Source organism: Papio anubis, chromosome 16 (assembly GCF_008728515.1).
Source record: "Papio anubis isolate 15944 chromosome 16, Panubis1.0, whole genome shotgun sequence".
In the NCBI taxonomy this organism is placed as follows: domain Eukaryota; kingdom Metazoa; phylum Chordata; class Mammalia; order Primates; family Cercopithecidae; genus Papio; species Papio anubis.
The window spans coordinates 66,085,887-66,106,739 of record NC_044991.1 but is presented as its reverse complement, the minus strand read 5'-3'; the positions used below and the strand labels follow the sequence as shown (position 1 = coordinate 66,106,739).

The window sequence follows — 20,853 nt, the reverse complement described above, 5'->3', positions numbered from 1 at the left end:
TCGGACAGGAAAGATGAGCCACAGAGGCATGACTGTAAGAGGAGTCCTTGAAGGAAAATAAATGAAATCTATGCAGAGTAAGGATAACTGATTAAAGTCATAACTTCCCTTACTGTTGGAGCTGTCATCACTTTTGGAGGCTTGGGCAGGAAATATATCTCATCCTAAATTTCATAAAATCTGCCTTCCAAACCCCGATAGGCTCAACCCCCTATGGGTGCTCCTTTTTTCAGTGAGCATTTTTGTGTGTTTTCTTTGTTTTTGTTTTTGTTTTTGTTTTTGTTTTTTTTTGAGACAAAGTCTCTGTCACCCAGGCTGGAGTGCAGTGGCACTATCTCGGCAGCTCACTGCAACCTCAACTTCCCAGGTTCAAGTGATTCTCCTGCCTCAGCCTCCTGAGTGGCTGGGACTACAGGCAAGTGCCACCCCGCCCGGCTAATTTTTGTATTTTTAGCAGAGACAGGGTTTCACCATGTTGGCCAGGCTGGTCTCAAACTCCTGACCTCAAGTGATCCGCCGGCCTCAGCCTCCCAAAGTGCTGGGATTACAGGCGTGAGCCACCGTGCCCAGCCTCAGTGAGTACTTTCTCACTTTCACTTCACCCGGTAACTCCCAAACCAGATTCATAACAGCAACTGGCCTCTCTCCTCTTCTGTCTGAGAGATGAAACTGCTAGTAGAATAAAACAGAAAGTTTCCAGATGCTCTACATTTTGGTAAGTGAAGTTTCCATCCAATAGGCAGGTTTTGAAGTCTCAGTACTGGATCTATGACCTTCCAGGTCACCATGCAGAGAAGCAGGCTGTAGTATTCTGCCTTTAGAGCATTGCTTCTGTTCCTCCCCTCTTTGATCTCCAGCCAAAGTTCCTCCACTTTGATTCCCTCCTCTTGGGTACACAGAACTCCAAGCACACCTCCGCTTCCCTCTCACCAGTTGTATTTCCTTTGAACATGGTAACTTCTCTATAAGCCATAGTTTCATCCCACGAAAGTGATGTTGCTAACACGATTGAATTTATCTCCTCATGTTAAAATCTCAGGTTCACTTTGTTAACTGCTTTGGTCTACACTCAAATGTCTGGAGCTCTACGACCACACCCATCCTTCTACTCAGCAAATTCTTGAACACCCTGTTTCATACTCGATGCCAACAATGAGTAACTACTAGTTTCAGGATTTTCTTCTGGCAATTTTCTCTGTGAATTCACTTCCATTTTTAATTTAAAGCCTATTTAGCCAATAAACAAATATTTATTGCCATCTATATGAGGCAGGCAATAAAGTAGGGTGGCTCTAAGGATCCCTTAATGAACAAACCTATTGATCAGAGAGGTCCTGCTTCTAGTAAGGGCAAAGTAGCTCTTTCTGGACCAAACTTCCCACGCAAAACTATTACGAATTCTAGACAACAAAGAAAAAAAAGATTGGAAGGCACTAAATGTTCAACTACAAGCAAGTAGAAACTGCAGAGGAGGCAACACCTGAAAGAAAGAAATGGCACGGCCGGGCGCGGTGGCTCATGCCTGTAACCCCAGCACTTTGGGAGGCCAAGGCAGGCGGATCACGAGGTCAGAACATCGAGACCATCCTGGCTAACATGGTGAAACCCCATCTCTACTAAAAATACAAAACATTAGCTGAGCGTGGTGGCGGGCGCCTGTAGTCCCAGCTACTCGGAAGGCTGAGGCAGGAGAATGGTGTGAACCCTGGAGGCGGAGCTTGCAGTGAGCCAACATAGTGCCACTGCACTCCAGCCTGGGGGACAGAGTGAGACTCTGTCTCAAAAAAAAAAGAAAAAAAAGAAATGGCACTAGGTAACTTTCGTGTTTTTATAGCTTTTTACTTGTGGGAAGCCCCCAGGCAATGCTGTACTTACTAGCTAAAACTTGGATAGAAAACCAAACCACTGTCTTACTATTTGAGGAGTTTAAAGACAGAGTTCAGGTAACCACAGCTGGAAAATAAGGAGAAATATCCCAGACAAGAATCACAGAACAGTAGCCCGAAATTCTGAGTATAAACAGTGCCCAAATCTCACTGAATGATACATACAGGGCAGACTTCAAGTAGTTCAACTAAAGCTAAATGAATTGAGCAAAGATTTCACATGTTGCCCTGTTGCCCACCCAAGGAAGACTGAGTTTGGAGTTTGAGTTTGGTCAAGTTAATTGCCTGATATATATATATGTAAAATATATATAAATATTATTTATATTATAATATATAATATATAAATATTATTTATATTATAATATTATATATATATTTCTGAGGAATAGGAAAGAATTCAGAGTCTCTTCAGGTCTCATTCACAACATTTAGGGTGTAATCCAAAATTACTAGGCAAATTAAAAACAAACAAACGGGAAAATGTAACTCAAATTCAAGAGAAAAGGCAATCAATGGAGACCAATCTCAATGTGACCCAGGTGTTGGAAATAATAAAGATCTGTAAAGCAGTTATTACTTTGCTCAAGAATGTAAAGGAAATTATGCTTATAATAAAAGAACAGATAGGAAATCTCAGCAGCAACATCGAAATTACAAAAAAAAAGAACCCAAAGCATCAATTCCACTAAATTCTCACCAATACCTTCCTCTGCAACTCTTTGGGTGGTGTCTCTCACTAGGGACAGTTACAAAGTTCTAATGTATTTATTTCAATGACCACTTTTTTTTTTTTTTTTTTTTTTTTTGAGACGGAGTCTTGCTCTGTCGCCCAGGCTGGAGTGCAGTGGCGCGATCTCGGCTCACTGCAAGCTCCACCTCCCGGGTTCACGCCATTCTCCCGCCTCAGCCTCCGAGTAGCTGGGACTACAGGCGCCCGCCACCACGCCCGGCTAGTTTTTTGTATTTTTAGTAGAGATGGGGTTTCACCATGTTAGCCAGGATGGTCTCGATCTCCTGACCTCGTGATCCACCCGCCTCGGCCTCCCAAAGTGCTGGGATTACAGGCTTGAGCCACCGCGCCCGGCCTCAATGACCACTTTTAAGCAGCTTCCAAGTGCCAGGTTCCAGACAGCCTTTGGGGCACAAAAATATGTCACAAAGACCAGATTTTCTTCTCTGACAATGTCTATATAGCCCACTAGTCACTTCTCGTATCTTCCCTTCTCATTCAGGTCTTAAATTTTAAAAAGAGATTAAAGTCCTGCTGCAGCATCTTTCCAGAGCTTCGTAGTGCTTCCCTCTTAGCTTCCAGATCACTCCTGGTGGAGCCATTTGCTCCAAATAAAGCACATAGGAATGAGAGGCAGGCTGTCAGGTTTGACACGTGTGAATATTCTCCCTCCACTGACTGAGAGCCAGGTCAGTTCTACCAAAAACTCTGGGACATCACGGGAAGTCCATGGGGAGGCACTCACCATTACAACATCTCTTTCCCCAGTTCTACTCTGCTTTTGCAAAATCTGTTAGGAAAGAGGTTCTCAAACTTGGCATTGGAATCACTTGGAGATGCTGGGAATATACATGAAGATCACAGAGAAAGGCCACTACGAATCTATCAGAATGGTCAAATTTTTTTTGAGACAGAAAATGCCAACTTTGGCAAAAATTCTTACACACTGAGTGGGAACATAAATTAGTACAACCACTTTTTAAAGCTGTTCAGCAGTGTCTTGTAAAATTAAACACGGGCATGTCCTATAATCCAGCAATTGAATTCCTAGGAATACACCCAGCAGAAATTTCTTTTCTTTTGAGACGAAGTTTCACTCTTGTTGCCCAGGCTGGAGGAGTGCAATGGCGCAATCTCGACTCACCGCATCCTCCACCTCCTGGGTTCAAGCAATTCTCCTGCCTCAGCCTCCTGAGGAGCTGGGATTACAGCCATGTGCCACCACGCCCGGCTAATTTTGTATTTTTAGTAGAGACAGGGTTTCTCCGTGTTGGTCAGGCTGGTCTCGAACTCCCAACCTGAGGTGATCCGCCTGCCTAGGCCTCCCAAAGTACTGGAATTATAGGCGTGAGCCACTGCGCCCAGTCAGAAATTTCTATATACATTCACTAAAAGGCATTCACAAGAATGTTAATTGCACTATTTCTAATAGACGCAAACTATAAACAACCCAAAATGCCCCCAACAGTAGTTTAGAGAAAAAATATGGTTTGTTCACACAATAGAACATTGTACAGCAATGAGAATGAACAATATACAATTACACTCAACAATATGGATGACTCTCACAAACAATGTTAACCAAAATAACCCAAACACACAAAACTGCATGCTATATGATTGCATTTATGTAAAATTCAACAACAGGCAAAACTAATCTATGCGGTTTCAGGGTGTGGGGAGTGACTGGAAAGGGACATACAGGATAGGGGAGGGGGATTCTGGAGTGCTGTTAGCGCCCCAAGCAGGATATGGGTTAGACAGGTTCAGTTTGTGAAAAATTGATTCATTTAAGATTTGTGTACTTTTGTGTATTTGTTTTTCCTTAAGAAATCACCACAATTTTTTTTTTTTTTTTTTTAAATACTGCTGTCTGGGTCCCTCCTCTTCAGATTCTAGTTTAATTGGTCTGGAATGCAGCCAGAAATTGACATTTTTAAAAGCTCCCCAGGTGGGTCTCATGTGCACCCAAGAACCACTGTATCAGAACCTGGCAACTCTCCTATTTCTTGGAGCAGAAAGTGCTGCTGCTTCTCCAGAAAGGCTAAAAGCCGGATGTTTTTGGTAGAACACTAGTAGCACCAGAGGATGTTAATAGGAGTTACATGAAAAAAAGTCTTCTATAGTCATATATGTAATATATTTATTTTTATTTTATTTTATCTTTTTTGAGATAGGGTCTCAGAATGCTGCCCAGGCTGATCTCAAACTCCTGGGTTCAATCAATCCTCCCGCCTCAGCCTCCTAAGCAGCTGGGATTATAGCTACTACCACGCCCAGCTAGTAATATATTTCATTACAATTATCAACTGTTATTGAACACTCACTGCATTCCTGGAGCTAAGCTATATGTTTTAGCTACTCATACTATCTCATGTAATCTTCACAGCAAGCCTATGAGAAAGGTACTATTAATCCCTATTTTATAGAAGGGCAGACTAAGCTCAGTGGAGTTAAGTAATTGCCCAATGTCCAGTAAGCAATAGGGCTGGGATTCAAATCCAGAGTGGCTTTGACACTGAAACCCATGCTCTTTTTTATTTTTTCCTTTTTCTTCCAAGAATTACAAGGGGTCAGGTACAGTGGTTCATGCCTGAATCCCAGCACTCTGGGAGGCCAAGATGGAAGGATGGTTTGAGCTCAGGAGTTTGAGAGTAGCCTGGACAATACAGTGAGACTTCATCTCTACAAAACATTAAAAAATTAGCTGGGTGTGTTGGCTCCCACCTGTAGTCCCAGCAACTCAGGAGGCTGAGGTGGGAGGATCGCCTGAGCCCAGGAGGTGGAGGCTGCAGTGAACTGTGATTGCACCACTGCACGATCACAGATCACTGCACTCTAGCCTGGGCAACAGAGTAAGATCTTGTCTCAAGAAAAAAAAAAAAAAAAGAGGACAATCAGTGAAGCCTACACACTCGACTAATGCCCTAAATTCCCCGTCCAGACAGCACTTGACTGCAGGAGTTAACAGAGCCTTTGCTATGGTAATCTGAGCTGTGAGGTGAAGACAAGAATATTGAATGCAGCAGTTCCCAAAGTGGTTTCCTTGCCTCCACCGCTTACCTTCCAAACCACCATCCACATCACTGGTGGAGTTTTCACTCTTAAGCCAAGTTTGATCCTGTATTTCCTTTGGAGGGAAGCATCTTGATGGCTCCCACTGCCTATGCTGTCCAGTTTCAAGCTCTCAGCCTAAACCATCCAATATCTGGACCTTGACATTTTAGCTTTCTCTCTGGCCAGCCTAACTTCCCTCCCCACCTCCAACTCACTAAATACCTAATTTTCCAGGTGCACCCAACAAGACTGATGGATTCACTCCTCCCCAATGGTACTCACCATTTGCTGAGACTCTACTGTGTGCCAGGTACTATGCATAAATTGACTTTAATACCCGCACTGAGTCTTAGAAACAGGTGTCATTACCCCCACTGGACTTATTAGTAAAAGGAGGCTCCTCTTGACATGCCCGAAGTCACAACTAGGAAGTGGCAGGGTTAGGATTTGAACCAAGATGTATCTGCTACAAAGTCCATGCAATTTTCACTACACCACACTCACCTCCTCGCCTTCACACACGCTGTTTTTTGTTTTGTTTTGCTCTGTTTGAGATGGAGTCTCACTCTTTCGCCCAGGCTGGAGTGCAGTGGCACGATCTCAGCTCACTGCACGCTCCGCCTCCCAGCTTCACGCCTTTCTCCTGCCTCAGCCTCCCAAGTAGCTGGCACTACAGGCGCCCACCACCACACCCGGCTAATTGTTTGTATTTTTAGTAGAGACTGGGTTTCACCGTGTTAGCCAGGATGGTCTCGATCTCCTGACCTTGTGATCCGCCTACCTTGGCCTCCCAAAGTGCTGGGATTACAGGCACGAGTCACCACGCCCAGCCCACACACGCTGTTTTATGAGTGGCAGTACCCTTCTTTCTCTCCACCTGGCAAACTCCTCTTGTTCTTTGAGAGGTAGCTCAAGTGCTAAAACGACAATAGCTATCACCTCTTAAAGGCTTTCCAGGCACCGTGTTCAGCACTTGCCTTGTCTCATTTAGACAATATTGTCTCAATGTCTTTTTTTTCTTGAGATGGAGTTTGATCTTGTCACCCAGGCTGGAGTACAGTGGTGTGATCTCAGCTCACTACAGCTTCCGGCTTCCAGGTTCAAGTGATTTCCTTGCCTCAGCCTCCCGAGTAACTGGGATTACAAGCACACACAACCATGCCTGGCTAATTTTTTTGTGTTTTTAGTAGAGACAGAGTTTCGCCATGTTGGCCAGGCTAGTCTTGAACTCCTGACCTAAGGTGATCCACCCACCTCAGCCTCCTAAAGTGCTGGGATTATAGCCATGAGCCACCGCACCCAGCCTCAATGTCTTAATATTGCCTCTGAATTGTTCTTTATCTCTCCTGTGCCAAATGGGCTTCGTTCCCCTCTCTAGTCCCAAGGCATTTGACCACATCTCTTCTGTGGTGCTCAGCACTCTGGTAATTGCTGGTTTCAGATCTGCCTCTTCCATTGGACTGGATGCTCTCAGAAGACAAGGGATATGTATCGTTCACCTTTACATCCTATCATAGCGCCACCCAGCACATGTTAGGTATTCAATAAATGGGAGAGTGTGGACAGCAGGCTGGCCAAGAGACTGAAAATTCACGAAGAATTTCTGTTCTGCCATGAGAGAGTGGTCCTTTCACTTAGAACAAGAGCTGTAAAATCAAACTGGGCAAAACAGACCTGGCTAATGGGCGAGGAGGGTGGGCCTTGGGACCAGAACCAGGACATACCTCGCCTGGCCCCTGTGCTTTGCCTCCTGTGAGAGGGTGGACTAAGATTGTTCTGGTCTTCACAGTCTCTTTTCCACTCTGCATGCTTTGCAATTGGCTCTATCTATCCCTGCTGAGGGGATTTGTTTTAAAACAATGGTTAGGTTCATTCCACAGCACTGATTCAGTTGATTTTCTCAACTGCTCCTTGTGTTGTGTTGCTTTTAAGATGTCTCAAGTGAATGAAGAGCTATCTAGGACAGGTGGGCCCAAAGAAAATGTATCTAGCTAAGGATTGGTTCCCCCCAGGTGGGTCGACTAGATGGTCATACCCCTTTCTATATGGGCCTGTTCTTTTTCAGAAGGAGGCCCCTTTACAAGACATAGACAGATGTTTGATGTTCACTCATTGATTGAAAACCATTCTGTGGATCCACTCTACCACAGGCCTGTTCAGAGCACACCTGCTTGTAACCCCTGTGGTAAACAACTTATTTATGCCACCCATATCCAACCTCTATGAGCTTCAAGGCTGCTGATTTTTAAAGCCAGCCTCCTGTTCCCTTGCTCACACTCTATCTGGACCAACATACAGATCTGCCCAGGTTTGAGTGATCGGTAATCAGTGCCAGCTGCGAACTCAGCTGGGTTTCCCCACAGGCTCCCTCAAACGAACCCTATTTGTAAACATGGAAACTACCAAAGAGACTATTTTAAAATTACTCACCCCTTCCTAACTTCCCACTTCTTCTGCTGCCCTATTAAGGATAAGCTCCATTATTATTTTTTTCTTCTAATCAAGTTGTTTTCTTTTGAGAATTTCAAGCCTCCTCACACTGTGGGACATAGCGCATACGGTATTTTATGAATTTATTTGTGATATTCATGAATATAGAGTTTATCAAACAAAAGTTAGTTAAGCTTATGCATTTCTCTAGCACAATGTGAACCATATGGTTTTGCTCTCATTTTATTTGTTCCTGTGTCTGCCAACTCCAGGAGATGGGATCAACCTGAGGGCAAAGGCTGGTTTCATTTAATTTTGTATCCAATTCCAAGCACAAGGCCAGGTATAATGTAGTTTCTGAATATTTGATCGTCATTATGTAGGCATAATCCAAAAGGTCATAAAATCTAAAAATTACTGCAGCACCTGCTGCAGAAATGTTCTGTTGTATATCTATCAGACTGACAAAAATGAAAGTTACTTAATCCTCAGTGCTGGAGAATAGATGGGGGAAACAGTCACACACTGTTGAGGAAACAGAAATTGGTTCAGCCTCTTTGGAGAACAGTTTAGCAATGTCTATCATAGTTGAAACTGCCAGGATTTTTCCTTATGAATAAAATCATCAGTGTATAGAGTATACAAAGACATATACACTGGTCAGACAAGGATGTTGCAATATTGTACATTTGTAGGAGGAAAAAACTGGAAACTATCTTAGCCATCATCAAGAAACTAGAAAATAAATGATAGTACATTATCACTGGACTATCAGATAGCCTTAAAGATCCAGGTATATCTGTGTGTTGGCATGTGCTCAGATAAATTAGCTGAAAAAGAAGATCTCAGAAGAGTTTTGTATAGTTGTGTTAAAAAGAAAAATGGATAAACATATAAAAGAATATGGGTTTGTATATGCATATGAAATTTATGGAAAGATACATAAAACATTCATAGATTTATTCTGGGGAAAAGGGATGAGTGGCTGGGAAGATGGGGAAAATTTACTTATGATACACTTATATACTTTGTATAATTAAAAAGCATGATATACAGCAATAGGAAAACAAAAGCTTAAGTTATATATAAAAGAAAAAAAGTGAATGACATTTTGGTGAAAATCTTTACTATATTTTTATAAGGTAATAGGCAATATTTATAAGACAACATTTCCTCTCTGTCCAGTCCATGGGATAGCCAATGACAGCAACAGTTCCAGAAAGAAAACCAGAGAGAGAAAATCACCAAAAAGGGCTAAGAGCCCTAAAGAGAATAAGTGTCAAAATCTGTACCTTTTACTTGTTCTTGGATGCGAGGAAATAAAGCCAGTTCTGATTAAGAGTCTGAACTAAGACATTCTGAGAACTCACCAGGCTGGCACAGACTCTGGGGCCAAGAAGCAGAGACTAGGAATGCCCAGATAAGTAATGGCCATAAGTAACCTAGTGAACAAAACGAATGACCGAGCTCCTGGGGACATAATGACACAGTGCTCTGCTCACCTATTTCCCCAGCCCCTGAATACTCCTAGGGACTAACTCTAATGATAATAACACCATAAGAATAGTTGGCATGTATCAGGAACCTCCTACCTGTCAAGCAGAGGCTAAATGCCTAATCATATCAATTTATATTATGTTATTATTATTCCTGTTTTACACATGGGGAAATTGTGGCTCAGCAAATATATGCATGTAACTTACTCAAGGTTACAGTCGGTGCTGGAGGTAGGAATCAAACCTGTACCTGACTCTAAAGCCAGCCAAGGTCATTGCTAGCCTTCCCCGCTCTGAGGGAAGGACAAGAAAAAAGCATTCCCTCTGAGCAGGGAGTAGGGACAGCTCCATAAAGAGAAGACAGCATTTTTATGCAAAGAAAGGGCCAGAGAGTGTAGTGATTCAATGCAAGGACTTTGAAGCCTGAATTCGAATCTTGACTTTGCCATTTACTGGCTGTGTGACCTTGAGTAAGTCATTGAACCTGTGCTTCACTTTCCCAAGCAGCAAAATCAGAGTAGCAAGAAAGTCATCCCTGGCCAGACGCAGTGGCTCATGCCTGTAATCCCAACACCTTGGGAGGCCGAGGCAGGCGGGTCACCTGAGGTCAGGAGTTTGAGACCAGCCGGGTCAACATGGTGAAACCCCGTCTCTACTGAAAATACAAAATGCAGCTGGGAGTAGTGGCGGGTGCCTGTAATCTCAGCTTCTCGGGAGGTTGAGGCAGGAGAATCACTTGAACCTGGGAGGTGGAGGTTGCAGTTAGCTGAGATCGCACTACTGCACTCCAGCCTGGATGACAGAGCAAGACTCTGTCTCAAAATAAATAAAATAATAATAATAACAATAATGTTACCCCTTAGAGTTGTTAGGAGGACTGAAGGAGTTAAATAGACAGCACCTGGTTCATAACAAGTACCAAGTGATCATGACGAGTATTAAGAAAAAGGTGCCCTTCCCTCTAAGCAGATGCAACCCTGCAGGGTGCAGAGTTTGGCAAGTGGATCACAGGCTAGATTTCAGCCTCTCCTTTAGCCGAGTGCCACTGTGCCTATCAGCAATACACAACTCTACAACCTTGCATAGGTCCTGCTGAGCAATTAACCTGCATGTACTGGCAGTTCTTCCTCCCACCTTCCCTTCCATCAGCCTAGCTGTGAATCAGAATCACCTGGCACACTTTGAAAAAAATACAGACTTTCAGGGCCCTACCTTGGCCAATTCTAACACAGGTGGACTGGGCTAGGGCCTAGGCATCTGTACTTTTCACAAATTCCAGGTGACCAGATGACCCAGAAACAGCATGCTCCTGGATATGTGTTTTTGGAAGTACTCAAAGTTCATCATTCTGGCCGACATTCTGGCTAGCTGAGTTGCTTCTTGAGATGAAGCTTCCTCTTTGTCAAGTCTGGTCCCAGGCCTGGGCACACGGGGAAGGGGCACAGTGAACATCTGTGACTCTGCAAGTCAGCCAGCACAGCAGATGGCTGTGTGAACAGGCACAACAGGCTCCATTTGCTTTTGTGCTTAAGCGGTTTGCACCAGGGAACCCTCACCTGTAGACTTGGGGTCTCCCATACCCTTGCTTCTCAAAGTGCAGTTCACAGACTAGCAGCTTGACACCCCCTGGGAGCTTGGTAGAAATGCAGAAACTCCATACCCAGCCCTACTGAGTCAGTTTCTGCACTTTAGCAGGAACCCAAAGAGGATCCATATGCAAGTTTGTGGATACGCCCTAGACCCCTTCTCCCTATCCAAGTAAGTTCTAACCAATGGGCACATCTAACCTGTCCAAACACCCTTTGGGGCCAGTCTTCTCTTTCAAACTCCTACAGAGACCTAGAAAAACAGCACAGTCGCTTCGGCAGCCCAGATTCACACGTAGCAGCCAGCCGAAGGCTCCGGGTGAAACTTCGCTTTAATAAGTTATTTATTTCTAAGTCCACATTAAAATAAACCTTCCCAATAAATTGAAAAAGAGACACCTCTGGCCTCTGTAATTCCAGGACATAAAACACCCTCCTCTTTTGTACAGAATTGAGACCCCTGCTTTCCTGCCTAAAGCCATCCAGGGACATCAAACAGTCCAAAGAAAACAAGCGATGTCTTCCTGTTGGCCAAGCTTCAAGTTATCAGGCAGATTTCACACTGCAGCTTGACCTCATTAATCCAAGGCCTATCACATTGCTGTAAATGTCAGTGGAAAATAGCCATTCAGTGGGTTTCCTTCATTCCACTAGAAAGGGACAAAACAGGAAGCTGACAAGCAGCTGTGCCCCAGCTTGGCAAATCCCAAGGGCCCAGCTGACAGCACCTATGCTCCTCTGCCCCAGCCTACTTTCCAGATAAAGACGGCTCCTGTATCTACATAAGTAAAATGCAGTGGTGATGGCAGGAACAATTCAGATAATCTGGGCCCCCAAGCACCTGCTTGGGAAGGAAAACAGCTCGGTCTGAATGTCTTTGGCCTGAATTACCAATGGGCTGTTCATCATTCAAGTTTATCTAAATCTCTTCTGCCTATTCAAATGTTCCACAAGCTAAACCCCTGGGACTCCAGGGGACATAAGGCCTTCCAAGTCCTCATTCATTCCTTTAATGCATATTGATTGTCTCCCGTGTGCTGGGCATCATGCTGATCACACTGGCCAACTGGAGACACACAGCTGAATGAATTGGACACAGTCACCGACCTTATGGGGCTCATAGTCCAGTGTAGTCTTTCTTAACCTCAGCACTATTGATATTTGGGATCAGATAATTTTTTGTTGTGGGAGGCTGTGCTGTGCACCATAGGACATTTAGCAGCATCCCTGGTTATCTACTCACTGGATGTCAGTAGCTCCTCTCTCCCACTATCCCCCACAAAGTTGTAACAACCAAAAATGTCTTTAGACATTGCCAAATATCCTCCCCAGGGAGGGTCAAACTGCCCCAAGTGACCACAGGTCTAGTGGATGAAACAGAAGACTAAGAGAGTAAGGCTCACATATAACCATATAATCACAATTATGATAGGTACTGCAGAGAAAAATCTGCTGGATATTATATCAATATTATCTACAGCTTGGAAGCCAAGCATTTTACATATGATTACAAATCCTTATGACAATTCAGAATTGTGTTTATTAGTCACTATTTAGCAACTTATTGAAGATGGTAAAAATAGCAACTTATTTCTTCATCTTTATTCCAGATGAAGAAATTAAGGTTCAAGGAAGTGAAAAAATTTCCCTAGGCCCCAAAGCCAGTGGAAGGCAGAGCCAGGATTTGAACCCTGGCCCCAAACTTTGCCCCCATATAAAAGGAAATGTAAGCCTGTGTTTGGATGTTCTCTGAAACAGGGAGGGTCTGTGGTCATGTGATGCTCTGACCAGCCATCCTAAAAGATTCATTCCTTCCTGGGGCCACCGTGGGGCTCAGCCACCATCTGCCACATCAGTCAAACTGCACATTGCTTGCATCAAGGCACATCTGTGGGCGAAGGAATGCCATTCTAGATTCTGAGACATCCAAGAACACCTCCCCTCAAAGCGCCTGCACCCAGGAATTTCCCCAAAGTCGGGGTGCATACCCAGAGCACACCCCACTGTGACCCATCTCCAGAATTCCTACTGCCCAGCACCCAAAGGTAGACAAAGCGAAAGAGGCCAGATATTCTGCAGTCAGCCTTAGATTTACAAAGTGTGTGAAGAAGGTGGTGCAGGATAGCACATGGCAACTTTGAGACGCCCCCAAGATGTGAGTTCCTGTCACTTACAAGCTGCATGTCTTTTAGCCAATAGCCTCACCCTCTGTGCCACAGTTTCTCCCTCTGTGCAGTGGGGGATATGTGCATTCTTTTCAACGGATTGGTATGAGAATACAACGGTGATGCAAGTAAACACCTTTGACAGTGACCAGCATCCAGAAATGCACTTGGTGCTATATCATGATCAATAAGTGAGTCAGGTCATGACGCTTCCTCCACCTCTACCCTCTTCTGTCAAGTGAGAAACTGAGTCCCAGGAAGAGAGAAACAAGCGTAGAGGTGGGAAAAGCATCTCAGGAAGAGGGAGTGGACCTCTTCTTCTTCGTACTTCCTGGGTGGAACAAAGAGGGAAGGATGGTGAATGTATGGACAGTTGAGCTGAGGCCAGCCGTTCCTCCCATGCAAAAGTTAATCCTGAAGTTTCTTGGACAACCCTCACTAGAGAGCCACCCTCCCAGGAAGGTGCAGAGGGACTGCTTCGGGTCAGTGAGTGTTTAATCCTTCAGGGCTCCTGGCAGGATGGCTGCTGCTACCTCCCTGGCCTTGCTTCTGCCTCCATCAAACTTTCTGATGACTCTGCTCCATCAGCAACTCCTCCCACTGCTCTCCAAAAACATCCAGCACTTTTAAGCCTCGGTGCCTCTGCACACGCTATTCTCCCTGCTAGGGCTGCCCTGCCACCTGGAGAACTGTCACTGCAGGGCTCAACATGCTCCCACAGCAACTTTTGTCCACCTGTTATTGGCAATAATAGACTAATAATAGCAATGAACATCTGTGAGCACTTATTAATATCTAGAAAGCCCAAGCTAGGTTTTTAAGTTTTTTGGCTTTGTTTTGTGTGTGTGTGTGTTTGTTTTCGAGACAAGGTCTTACTCTGTTGCCCAGGCTAGAGTACAGAGACGCACGCAATCATGGCTCACATGCAGCCTCCACTTCCCTGGTTCAGGTGATTCTCCCATCTCAGCCTCCCAAGTAGCTGGGACTACAGGTGCGCACCACCATGCTTGGCTACATTTTTGTATTTTTTGTAGAGATGGGGTTTTGCCATGTTGCCCAGGCTGGTCTCGAACTTCTGGAGTCAATCAGTCTGTCCACCTCTGCCTCCCAAAGTGCTGGGATTACAGGCGTGAGCCACTGCACCTGGTCCAAGCTAGGTTTTTTACCCACAGTGTCTCACTTCTTTCCTCACATCATCACCTTAGGGAGGTGGCTTATCTGCTTTAGAGATAAGGCCCCTGTCCATCCTCACCCAGCTACAAGGTGGCAGCTTCAGGATTCAGACCTGGGTCAGCCTGAGCCATGTGGATCTGCTCTTCACTCTCTCTTCTTACTGCTGCAGACTTTATCCCACAGTGTCCTCATTATCTGTCTCCAGGCCTGCCTCTCCCCATAGAGGGAGAACTCTGAGAGCTGCCTCATTCATCTTGAAATCCCTTGCTAAGCACAAGGGCCAGGATGGAATAAACGTCTTTTGAATGAATCAATGAATCCTGGAAAATGGCAGTCAGCTGAGAAAGGCTAAGTGGCTGTTCACAGACTCCCCGGGGAAAAGCTGGTGCTAGAGTCAAGTTCCCAGGAGAGAGCCCCCACCTGCACCCCAGGAGACAGGCTGAGAGGTTTTCCCTATCCTGATGGCTACAGGCAGAAGAGACAGGGTCTAACTCACTCCCCACCCTGGCACTGGAGGAGGTGGGACCTTTGAGAGCCCAACACAAAGGAGGAAATAGTAGTGATGGTGACAATGATCATTTTATGCATTCCTACCCACACCAGATGCTGTACTGAGCACTTTCTTTTTTTTTTTTTTTTTTTTTTCTTTTTTTTTGAGATGAAGTCTCAGTCTGTCACCCAGGCTGGAGGGCAGTCGTGTGATCTCGGCTCATTGCAACCTCCTCCTCCCGGGTTCAAGCAATTCTTGTGCCTCAGCCTCCCAAGTAGCTAGGACTACAGGCATGCGCCACCATGCTGAGCTAATTTTTGTATTTTTAGTGGAGACAGGGTTTCACCATGTTGGCCGGCTGGTCTCGAACTCCTGACATCTAGTGATCCTCCCGCCTTGGCCTCCCAAAATGCTGGGATTACAGGTGTGAGTCACTACACCCGGCCCTAGTACTGAGCACTTTCTATGTGTTAATGGTCTCATGGAATCCTTACAATCCCACAAAGTAGGCATTACTATGATACCTGTTTTACAAATGAGAAAACCATGCTCAGAGAGATTAAGTCATGTATACAGGGTCACGGAGCTTTTAGGTATAGATCCCTAATTAAAATTAGACATCTCTGGCTCCCTCACTCTTCATACTCATAGCTTTCTGTAAGAGGCAGGCTTGTCCAAGCCCTCCTTGAAGCCCAGTTGCTAAGATGCACTCAGGACAGTGAAGGTTTTCCTGGTCTCTGCTGGAAGAGTGCCAGTTGGGACCTACTGTTCAACAAATGTGACAAGCGTCCTGGGTGCAGGAAGGGTGGTGGTTAGGTTGCGAAAGGGGAGGGAAAGGTTGGGGGGATGGGGTCCTGAGAGTCCAAACACAGCACCTGAATTCAGGTATGTGCCTCCTGCCTTCTGCTAAACCAGGTTGGCTGCAGCCTCTGTTGCTCCTCTTGGGGCATGGAGCTGGTTTTGAGAGGAGCTGAGCCCCAGTTTTCCCATCTGCAAAATGGGAATCAGTAATGCCTACTTCATGGGGTTGTGAGGATTCTGTGAGGCCATTACACATAGGCCTAGTTTCCAATGGTCTCAAATGGGCTCTGCAGAAAGGAGAAAGGTTCTGGCTTTAAGGAAAAACTACCTCCCTACGTCAGCATCCTCTTAGTCCTGTGGCTCAAGCTCCTGAAATGACTTAACAGCCAGATTAGAATTTAACTTCCGCTCCACCATCAATTACCAGAGAGAGCAAAGTCTGAGTGAGCACAGGGCCTTGCCTACCACGTCTTTCCAGGCCACGGATGATCTGGAGAGCACAGATGGCACGGGGCCCTTGACACATGAACCACAGAGCCACTAATGAATGCCACGGTGGTAGGAGACCAAAAGAGAGGAAAGAAGACATTCCAGAGGCTGGGAAGAGCTGGGGCCAGGAAGCTTCCAGGACAGGGGGACACTGTTAGGTAGACCCCAATAGACAAGTAGGTACAGAGTTGATGGTCCAGGGTGGCCTGGTTGACACCTTGCCCCCAGCATCCTGGGGACTCAGCCAGGAAGATTGGATTTGGGTGACAGGTGGGAGAGAAGGGCATGGGAGATTTGTGTGGGAAGGGCCGTGTGAGCAGGCAGCCGGCTGGAAAGATTTGCTGGCCCCCACCGGACTCCTGCAAGCTGGCTTTTTATGACAGAGCTGGGGGAGGAAGATGTGGAAACTCCCCCAGCCCCTGCAGAACCACCCACCAGGGCTCCACTTCTGCACCTGTCTAAGAGAGACACGCCCCACTCATAGCCAATCCCGAGGGCGGCCAGTATTGGCCAAGGAGTGTTCATCCTCCGGCTCTGCTGCACCCAGCCTCTCCCTCATCTCCCCACAGCCTGGCGGCTGTTAGCCCCAGTTTCTTAGAGGCAGTTGAGACTCCAGAGGCCAAGTACTTTGCCCACGAGTAGACAGCTAGTCGCTGGCTGAGCTAAGAAGCTTTATTGCTAGCCTTGGAGGAGGCCTCCTAGATGGAGGGTTTTTCTCCAGTGCTTCACCAGCCGCAGGAAATGGCAGAGTACACAGGGAAGTACCCCTGCGGACTGAGGCCGCCATCGGCAGGCCCTTTCCAGGGAGAGCCCTGCGGGAAAGGGCGCCTGGTACCTCCGGGCCCCGGGTCCTCCACAGAGGGTGATTCAGAGGCGACACCTGGTGCCCCGAGCCGCGGAGAGCTGGGGGGCGCTTCTGACAGTGAGAACAGGGGCCCTTTATGTGAAATGCAATCACATGGGCGCGCAGGCAGCTCGGTTTTCCGTTCCTAGAAGCGCTGATGAAGCCACATCCCTCTCCCTCCGCTCCTGAGGTGCCCGGGAGCAGCGGGACCCAGGCCTGTCGCGCGGCAGCGGCGCAGCCCTGGGGTCTCGAGAGGGCCAGATTCAAAGCTGTCCCAGGCTCAATTATCCACCAAGGGCTGGGAGCTGCATCATCGGCATCTCCAGTGAAGCTGGAGGCCAGGCCGGGGAGGGGGAGCGGAGGAAGGGAGTCTGCATGGGGGAAGGAGGCGGGCAGCGAGCGCCTGCCCCTCCCCGCTCTCCACCCGGGGCGGTCTGGGCAGCTCAGTCTGGGCACTCCGGGTGACCTTGGCGAGACCCCTCTGGGCGACCTCTCTGGGGCGCTGCACGTCTCCGCCCATCCTCGGCGCTCGGGGGCGCTCCTCCCGGCCTGAATCGATGAGCGGGAGTCGCCCGGAGGGGAGCGCTCCCGGCGCGGGGGACCCAGCAGCCCGCGCACGGGGCCCTGGGAGAGGCCGGGCGCGCCCCTCCCGGGGAACTACCAAGCGCCGGGTCTCCCCGGGCTGACTGGTGCTGTCAGCTCGATCCTGAGGCGGGGCGGGTCTGCAGGCGGAGGCGCCTGCTTTGGGGACCTTTCCTGCCCAGGCAGGAGCGCTCTCTGTGCCCTGCCGCTGCCTGCGGGGACCAAGCCCCGCCACGCGAGGGGGCGGCACCTCCATGCCCGGCCGGGAGAGTGGGCGCGAGGGGGTTGTTTGTTGTCCGCCGTGGCTCCCGCCGCCCGGCATTGCACCCCCAGCAGACGGCGGCCCACGAGCCTAGAACCGACGGAGGACCCCACCTCCCCGCCCTAAGATTGGGCCACGACGGCCGCAGCCAACAACCTGCCAATGCGCCCCCTCCCCTGGCCTCGTCAAGGAATTGCGAGGCCGGGGAGAACGCCCCCACTCCAGCCCGACTCCCGGACCCAGCGCCCTCGGTACCTGGCTTTCCAGAGTCCCCACACTCCCATTTATCTTAAGCTACCGTCCCTTGGCCAAAGCGCCCTGGCCCCCAGCTAGGTGATCGGAGGCTGGGACCACCTCCCCGCCCCATCCTCATCCCCCGCCCCGCGAAGCCGCAGAGGGCAAGGAGGGAGGTGGCGCCGCCGGGGAACTCACCAGCTCTCCCGAGCCCTGCCCCGGGCGGCTCCAGACCCCGGCTGTGTCTGTGGGTCCCCGAGCCGCAGCTGCTCCAGCGGCGACAGAGCCGGCTCTGCTCCGCCGCGAGCCTCCGCGCCGCCTCTCGGCTCCTCCCCCAAGGCGGGGCCTGAGCTCCCGGGACTGGGGTGGGCGCGCTCAACCCCACCCGGCTTGGGAGGCTGCGCGGGACAGGGTCCCGGCGCTTTCGGGTGGGGACCCCTCTTCTGAGCTGCAGGAAGTTGAAACTGGTTGGGACGCGGCCAGGCTTCGGAATAGTTTTCCTAATGCTGCCTCCTCCTCCAAAATAGTTTTCCTAACCCCCACCCCGACCATGGAAAGAGGGAAGCCAAGGACGGTATCCCTGCTCCCATTTGACAGACGGGAATCCTGAATCCCAAAGAGGAGTAGTAACCTGCTCAAGGTCACACAGAATGAATTCCAGGAACTCAGGGTTCCTAGCTTGAAGTACCGCGCGGCCTGAGTCTGAAGGCTTCCCAGGAGATCCAGGGGCCGGCCCTGGCCTTGCGCTGGGGACAGAACTGTGGGGCCAGGTCGCCCAGCTGGCGGAGGCGAGACATGGAGGCTGTGGCCTGCGGCGTGGACTCGCATCATTTCCTCTTTCTGGAAAGAAGGGAGGTGAAGCGCTGGAGGAAGGAAGTGGTCGTACCTCTGCTGACGTCTGCCACCCTTTGAGGTGTGCAGGATGAAGATAGGGGCTGCTTCCCTGAGATTTAACGCTAAAAATAAAAAGCAAAACACCCGGTGACTTCTGTCACCTTATTCAAGCCTCTTTCTGGGGCTGAAGGCCTCTGCGCTCTGTGCACCAGCCTTTCTTTACATCACAATAGGTTTAACTATTTAAGTTGCTGAGAGTCAACACCCCCCCACCCCCCACACCCCCCCACCGCCACCGTCACCACCCCAGGAAGAGAAGAGAAAGTTCATAAACAAAGCGGAGAAAACATCCCCAAACATTCTCTGGAATCCACATTTGCTGAACCCTGGCCTTAGAACAATAGGTTTCTCTTCTCCACAAAGGCTTTGTTTCCTGAGCTTTCCCGGCCTACAGATGAGAGCCCTAGGCACCCTAGGGCCAGCCAGCTGGGGAAATTCAGAGTTTAAGTTTGGGGAGTTTGGGGATGGTACCCAGTTAATTTAATTCTCAGCTGTCATGTTTGAGGAACTCTCCGGAATCCCTTTTTTTTCACTACCAATGTTCTTTTGAGACCACCAGCATCACCTGAGTTTAGTGATTTTGTGTGTGCTCAGTCAACTTTCTTGGGGGAGAGAAAATCTGTGGGTTGAACTTGTTCCAGGCCCCCAGGCCCTCCCCAGGAACTGTGCGAGCCCCCTTGGTTGGCTCCCTGGCTCCCTCTCAGTTCATTAATAATCCAGTTGTGAATGACACTGTTTCAGGAAAAGCAGTTAGACAGCAGAGCAGGTGGGGAAGACTTAAAGTGATGTTTAAAATAACCCAAGGGGATAATTGTTCTCCGCAGAATGTTTCCATTGATTGACAATGAAGAGCCATGGGCTGAGAGGGTGGGAACCCATCTCTCCAAGGTTTTTGTGGCACTTGGGGCCTGTGTTCCTAAAATGATGCCCTTGGAGGGGCTCCCAGCTCCAATGACATGCTGTTCATTCACCTCTCACACAGTGTTTGGTATCAGAAGTTAAAGTAAATTCAGAATAAGTTGGAGGACTTACATGTCCTGATTTCAAAACTTACTAGGAAACTTCAGTCATCAAGGCAGGGTGGTACGGGTATAAGGATGGGCATACAGAACAATGGAATAAAACTGAGAGTCCAGACAGAAGTCCTTACATTTACTGCCAATTGATTTTCAACAAGAGTGCCAAGACAATTTAATGGGGAAAGAATAGTGTTTTCAAAAAATGATGCTGGGACAACTGGATATCCACATGCAAAAGAATGAATTTGGATCCCAGCTTCGTACTATATGCAACATGTAGATCTAAATGTAAGAACTAAAACTGTAAAACTCTCTGAAGAAAACATAAGCCTAAATCTTCATGACTTTGGATTAAGCAGTGGTTGCTTAGATATGACACCTATAGCACAAGCAACAAAAGAAAAAATAGATAAATTAAAAACTTTAGTGCTTTTAGGGGTATCATCAAGAAAGTGAAAAGATAGGACTGGGCCTGGGTGGCTCACACCTACAATTCCAGCATTTTGGGAGGCTGAGATAGGTGGATCACTTGAGGCCAGGAGCTAAAGACCAGCCAGGGCAACAGAGTGAGACTCTGTCTCTACAAATTCTTTCAAAATTAGGCAGATGTAGTGGTTCATGACTGTAGTCCTAGCCATTTAAGAGGATTGCTTAAGCCTAGGAGTTCAAGGCTGCAGTGAGCTATGATGGTGCTACTCTACTCCAGCCTGGG

At 47.8% G+C, this 20,853-nt stretch overlaps 1 protein-coding gene across 1 annotated transcript in view; it reads right to left on the bottom strand.

The window, feature by feature from the left end:
* PPP1R16B (protein phosphatase 1 regulatory subunit 16B) overlaps nt 1-19,226 on the bottom strand; it is a 120,499-nt gene extending 101,273 nt beyond the window's left edge. Inside the window, exon 1 of the mRNA XM_031656774.1 lies at nt 18,427-19,226. The gene's annotated coding sequence lies outside the window, so the exon portion shown is untranslated. The remainder of the gene's footprint in view (nt 1-18,426) is intronic.
* Nucleotides 19,227-20,853: the final 1,627 nt, after the last annotated feature.